Raw genomic sequence first — 6,347 nt, 5'->3', positions numbered from 1 at the left:
ACACAGACACACCCAAACACAGACACAGACACACCCAGACACAGACACACCCACACATAGACACACCCAGACGCAGACGCACCCACACACAGACACACCCACACACAGACACACCCACACGCAGAGACACACCCGCACACAGACACACCCACACACAGACACACCCACACTGATAAATGCACAGGTCCGCACAGACACAGACTCACTCAGACGGTCACACACATACACACACACTCACTCACAGACACACCCACACACACACCCACACACACTCACTCACAGACACACCCACACACACTCACTCACAGACACACACACACACACTCACTCACAGACACACACACTCACAGACACGCCCACACACACATACACTCACTCACAGACACACACACACACACAGACACACACACACACTCACACACACTCTCACTCACTCACAGACACACCCACACACACTCACACACTCACACACACACACACTCACTCAGACACACCCACATACACTCACAGACACCCACACACACTCACACACACTCACACACACACTCACTCACACACGCACACAATCACTCACAGACACACACACACTCACTCAGACACACCCACACACACACACACAGACACACACACACACAGACACACCCACACGCAGACACACCCACACTGATAAATGCACAGGTCTGCACAGACACAGACTCACTCAGACGGTCACACACACACTCACAGACATACCCACACACACACAGACACAAGGGGAAAGGACAGCGCGCCTTAGCGAGTTGGAAGTGACCCCGTGAATGTAGATGGCAAGTGAGTCTGATACTGAAATGCTCTGTCAGCAACAAGTGGCTGTGTGTGTGTGTGTGTCAGGGAGGGACACGGCTCTGTGCAGTGGATACAGGCTCCCTGACTCTGGGGAAATAGTTTTTACTCTGCCTGATGCTGACGGTCCCTTCTTCCAGTCACAACCACTGAATTCCGCCCGCACCACTCATCGGCATCATTCAGCTTCTACCATCTAGCGGCAATCTCTCTCCCTGCCTTTTCCTGAGCTGAACACAACTTCCATCCAACCCCAGGGGAGATCTCGAGCCTCGCTTATTCCGTGGCTCAGCTCCGAGCGATGTCACACTCGCTGTTCTGAGGCCTTTCCCCGTCATTCTCAGGGAAAATATTCCAGCATTGGATTGATTTTTCTTTCAGCCTATAAACCACGCTCACTGGCGTGTCTCGCAATTAGACTCCTCTTCCGAAATGAAACTACATGAGACAACTGAGCCGTGAACAGGGGAGACTCAATTCAGATTTGCAAATGCTCTTAAAATGTTGATCTGCTTGACTAGGCTGAGGGAGATGTAGAATCTCGCTTGTATCGTTCCTTGTCTTTTTAAAAACATCAACTTGTTGAATCATTTTTGACACGCTTCCCAGGCACGTGGGAGTTAAACTCGGGCCTTCTGGGCCAGAGGCAAGGGCTTTGCTACTGTCCCACACGTACCCTCTAGCTTTAGCTCAGTTAGGGATGCGCATGCACCTCTCACAAAGCTGTGCATTTCAGGCGACCCTCCACCCTCCCCACTCTGGCACTCGCTTTTCATAACTTTTGAGCTCATTGCCAATGATCAAATAGTGAGAGTCACAGAGGTGTACAACAAAGAAACAGACCCGTTGGTCCAATTCGTCCAATGCTGACCAGACATCCTAAATCTAGTCCCATTTGCCAGTATTTGACCCCGTATCCCTCTAAGCTCTTCCCATTCATGTACCCCCAGAGATACCTTTTCAACGTGGTAATTGTACCAACATCCACCACTTCCTCTGGCAGTTCATTCCATACATACACCATCCTCTGCGTGAAAAAGTTTCCTTTTAGGTCCCTTTTAAATCTTTCCTCTCTCACCTTAAATCTATGCCCTCTAATTTTGTACTACCCCCACCCTCACCCCAGGGAAAAGATCTTGACTATACACCCTATCCATGCCCCTCATGATTTTATAAACCTTTATAAGCCTTTGACATTCCAGGGAAAATAGCCCCAGTCTTCCAATAGTGGCATAACCAATATCCTGTACAGCTGCAACAGTACATCCCAAATCCTATGCTCAATGCTCTGCAATAAAGGCGAGCATAAACTGATACTAAACTGAAACTACATACTAAACTGATTTGATTTGATTTATTATTGTCACATGTATCTAAGTACATTGAAAAGTTTTATTTTGCGTATAGTAAAGGCAGATCATAACATATGAATATCATTGGGTGATTGAACAGAGGGAGAAATTCAAAGTTACAGCTACAAAGAAGGTGTACAAAAAGTAAGATCATCATTAGATTTGAAATTTGGGAGGTCCATTCAGAAGTATAATAACAGCAAGGAAGAAGCTGTTCTTGAACCTGTTGGTGTGTATGTTTAAGCTTTTGTTTTTTCTGCCTGATGGAAGAGGTTGGAAGAGATTATATCAGAGTGGGCGGGGTCTTTGATGATGTTGGCTGCCTTCCCGAGGCCATGGGAATTGTAAATGGAGTCAATGGATGGAAGGCTGGCTTGTGTGATAGACAGGGCTGTGTTCACAACTCTGTAGTTTTTTACAGTCCCAGGCAGAGCTGTTGCCATACTAAGCCATGATGCATCTGGATAGAATGCTTTTTATGGTGCATCTATAAAAATTGGTAAGAGACTTTGTGGAGATGCCAGGTTTCCTCACTCTCCTGAGGAAGAAGAGGCATTGTTGTGCCTTCTTGACTGTCACATCAGCGTGGGTGGTCCAGGATAGATTGTTGATGATCTGTGGCTCTACTTGCTTGGTTCATTAAAATAAGTATTTGGGCAATCTAATGAATCAAATCAGGGCAGAACTGATACACTTAATGGAAAGGTGCTGGGGAGTGTTGCTGAACAAAGAGACCTTGGAGTGCAGATTCATAGTTGCTCGAAAGTAGAGTTGCAGGAAGACAGGATAGTGAAGAAGGCGCCTGGTATACTTGCCTTTTTTGATCAGTGCATCGAGTATAGGAGTTGGGAGGTCATATTGAGTCTGTAGAGGACATTAGTTAGGCCACTTATGGAATAGTGTTCATTTCTGGTTTCCCTGCTATAGAAAGAAAGTTGTGAAAATTGAAAAGGTTCAGAAATGATTTACAAAGATGTTGCCGGGATTGCAGGGTTTGAGCTGTAGGGAGAGGCTGAATAGACCGGGGCTATTTTCCCTCGAGTGTTGGATGCTGAGAGGTGACCTTATAGTGATTTATAAAATCATGAGGGACATGGATAGGGTGAATATACAATGTTTTTTTTCCCCTGGGTGGGGAGTCCAAAACTAGAGGCCATAGGTTTAAGATGGGAGGGGAAATGTTTAAAAGGGACCTAAGGGGCAGAGGGTGGTGAGTGTATGGAATGAGCTGCCAGAAGAAGTGGTGGAGGCTGGTACAATTACAAAATTTAAAAGGAATCTGGATGGGTATATGAACAGAACTAGTCTAGACGGATATGGACCAAAAGCTGGCAAATGGGGCTAGATTTATTTAGGATATCTGGTAGACATGGACGAATTTGACTGAAGGGTCTGTTTGTGTGCTATATATTCCATGACTTCATGACTCTAAGCAAAGTAACCATAACCTCATAGTTCCACTCATTCATTAGAGAGAGACAACTGGTGGTGGTTTAACCCACGTATCACCACGCCTCAGGCAAGGGGGGATGTTAAGGAGGAGAGTCTGTCATGGTAGTCTCGGCTGGCATGGGAATTAAACCCACACTGATGGCATCACCCTGCATTATTAACCAGCCATCCAGCCCAACTGATCTGACTGACTCTCAAATTTGCATTCTCAGCCATCTTTTGGCTTGTATCACTTTCTTTAAAAACAACAAAGACATGTAGTCATTAAAAGATCCACATGCCCATAAGTAATTCAGGTTCTGATCTATTTTCACTATTGGACTCAGGCAGCTGAAGGAAAGCAGACTGTAGTGAAGCAATTAAAAGAGGGGTTACACAGCAGGCCAAATCTAGAGGGATGTGGAACTCTTAGAGTGAAATAGAGCCAAGAGAAGGTTATGGAAAGAGGGAGGGAATTCAAAACAAACGTGAATTGAAATTTGAAGTGTTTCTGATCTGAGAACCCATGGAGGAACATAGGAACATGAGTAGGCCATTAAGCCTCTCAAGTATGTTCCACCATTCAATGGGATCATGGCTGATCTACTGTCAAACTTCATATGCTTGCCTTTAGCCCATAAACTTGAATACCTTTGCTTAACAAAAAAAAGTGCAGATTTAATATTAACAAAGGATCCAGCATCCACTACCGTTTGTGGAAGATAGTTCCAAACCTCTCCCACCCTTTGTGTGTTGAAGTGTTTCCTAGCATCTCTCCTGAATGTTCTGGCCCTAATTCTCACACTTTGCCCCTAGTTCTAGAATCCCCAACCAGTGGAAATAATTTATCTTTATCTACTCTGTCTTTTCCTGTCAATATCTTGAAGACTTGTAGGTCAATGGGTACAGGAGTAATGATAAAAAGGATGTTGTGTGAAATTGGATAAGGACAGCAGAGGTTTGGAAAATTATGGAGTATGGACAGTAGGATGTATGTGGGTGGTGCACAGCCAGGAAAGCACTGGAATATTCAGATAAATAAAACAAAGAACTTGAAACATAAACTGAAGTTGCTGGAGAAACTCAGCATGTTTGGTAGTATCTGTAGAGAGAAAAACAGAATTAACATTTTGAGTCTAGTGATCTGTCTTCAGACCTATTCTGAAGAAGGGTCACCGGATGCAAATTGTCCACTCTGCTTTCCCCCCACAGATATTGCCAGACCCCCTGAGTCTCTCCAGTAATTTCTGATTTTGTTCCTGGAATTCATTCATCCCCATAACTCCTTGAAGAAAATTTCTGCTAATCCAGTGCTGGATGTCAGACAAACAGTCTGACAATTTAGACATACCAAATACCAATGGATAAGTTATATTGGCTATCATCCAATAAAAAAAGACTTTCGAAGGATTATTCATAGAATACCAGATATTTGGGAATAATTGCAAAGTAGTAATCTTATACGCATGTTCCAGTGACATTGCAAACCACAAGACAAAAGTTGGATTGAGTTATAAATATCTAAATGTCATTACAGTCTGAAATCATCCAAGACTCAGTGATTTTATTGAGGTTTTGATCTGTGTCTGTGCAAACAGTGACAGTTAACGTGACTCTCAACCACTAAGTTGGACAATAACAATGTTTTCAATAATGGTTATTATTAAATTATTTCAAATTCATCAAGAAGTGAATGGTAATTATATACAAGTGTATTCTATAACCAGCCTACACAACCATGTCCGTTTTCAAGCTGTTTTACAAATTAATGATGGCATGAACCTGAAGTTGCCAAATACAGACATTGAACATCTTTTGAGTAGGGGGTTCCAGAACCTTCACAGACATAAGGCGGTAAGACCATAAGAAATGGAATTAGGAGTAGGCCATTCAGCCCCTCGAGCCTGCTCCACCATTCAATAGGATCATGGCTGATCCAGCATTCCTCACTTTTCTGCATTTCCTCCTTAACTCTGGATTCCTTGACTGATCAGGAATCTACCCATCTCAGCCTTACATACACACAAGGACTCTTCCCACACTCCTCTAAACCCCCCGCCACTCTCTCCATGGAAAGGAGATCCAAAGACTCTCAACCATCTGAGAGAAGAAATTCCTCCTCATCTCAGTCTTAAATTGACACCCCTTTATTCTGAGACTATGCCCTCTGGTTCTAGACTCTCCCATGAGGGGAAACATCCTCTCAGCATTGACCGTATCAAACTCCTTAAGAATCCTATATGTTTCAATGAAAATATCTTTCATTTTTCTCAATTCCAACAAGTAGAGTCCTAATCTGTTGACCCTTTGCTCATCAGATGATCCCTCCATACTGAGGTCATCCTAGTGAATCTTTTTTAAATTGCCTCCCATGAAATGATACCTTTCCTTAAATAAGGGGACCAAAACTGCTCACAGTACTCCAGTTGTGGTCTCACCAGCACCTTGTACAGTTGCAGTAAGATTTCCCTCCTCTTACATTCCAATTCCCACATTGAAATAAGGGAAAATATTCCATTAGCCTTCTAGATTGTCTATAGTACCTGTGTGCTGGCTTTCTATGTTATGTGCACAAGTGCACAGAAGTCCCTTTGTTTCAGAGATAGTAGGAACTGCAGATGCTGGAGAATCTGAGATAACAAGGTGTAGAGCTGGATGAACACAGCAGGCCAAGCAGCATCAGAGGAGCAGGAAAGCTGACGTTTCGGGCCTAGACCCTTCTTCAGAATTCTGAAGAAGGGT

This window comes from Rhincodon typus, chromosome 20, assembly GCF_021869965.1.
Source record: "Rhincodon typus isolate 14 chromosome 20, sRhiTyp1.1, whole genome shotgun sequence".
In the NCBI taxonomy this organism is placed as follows: domain Eukaryota; kingdom Metazoa; phylum Chordata; class Chondrichthyes; order Orectolobiformes; family Rhincodontidae; genus Rhincodon; species Rhincodon typus.
This window is presented reverse-complemented; position numbering follows the sequence as displayed.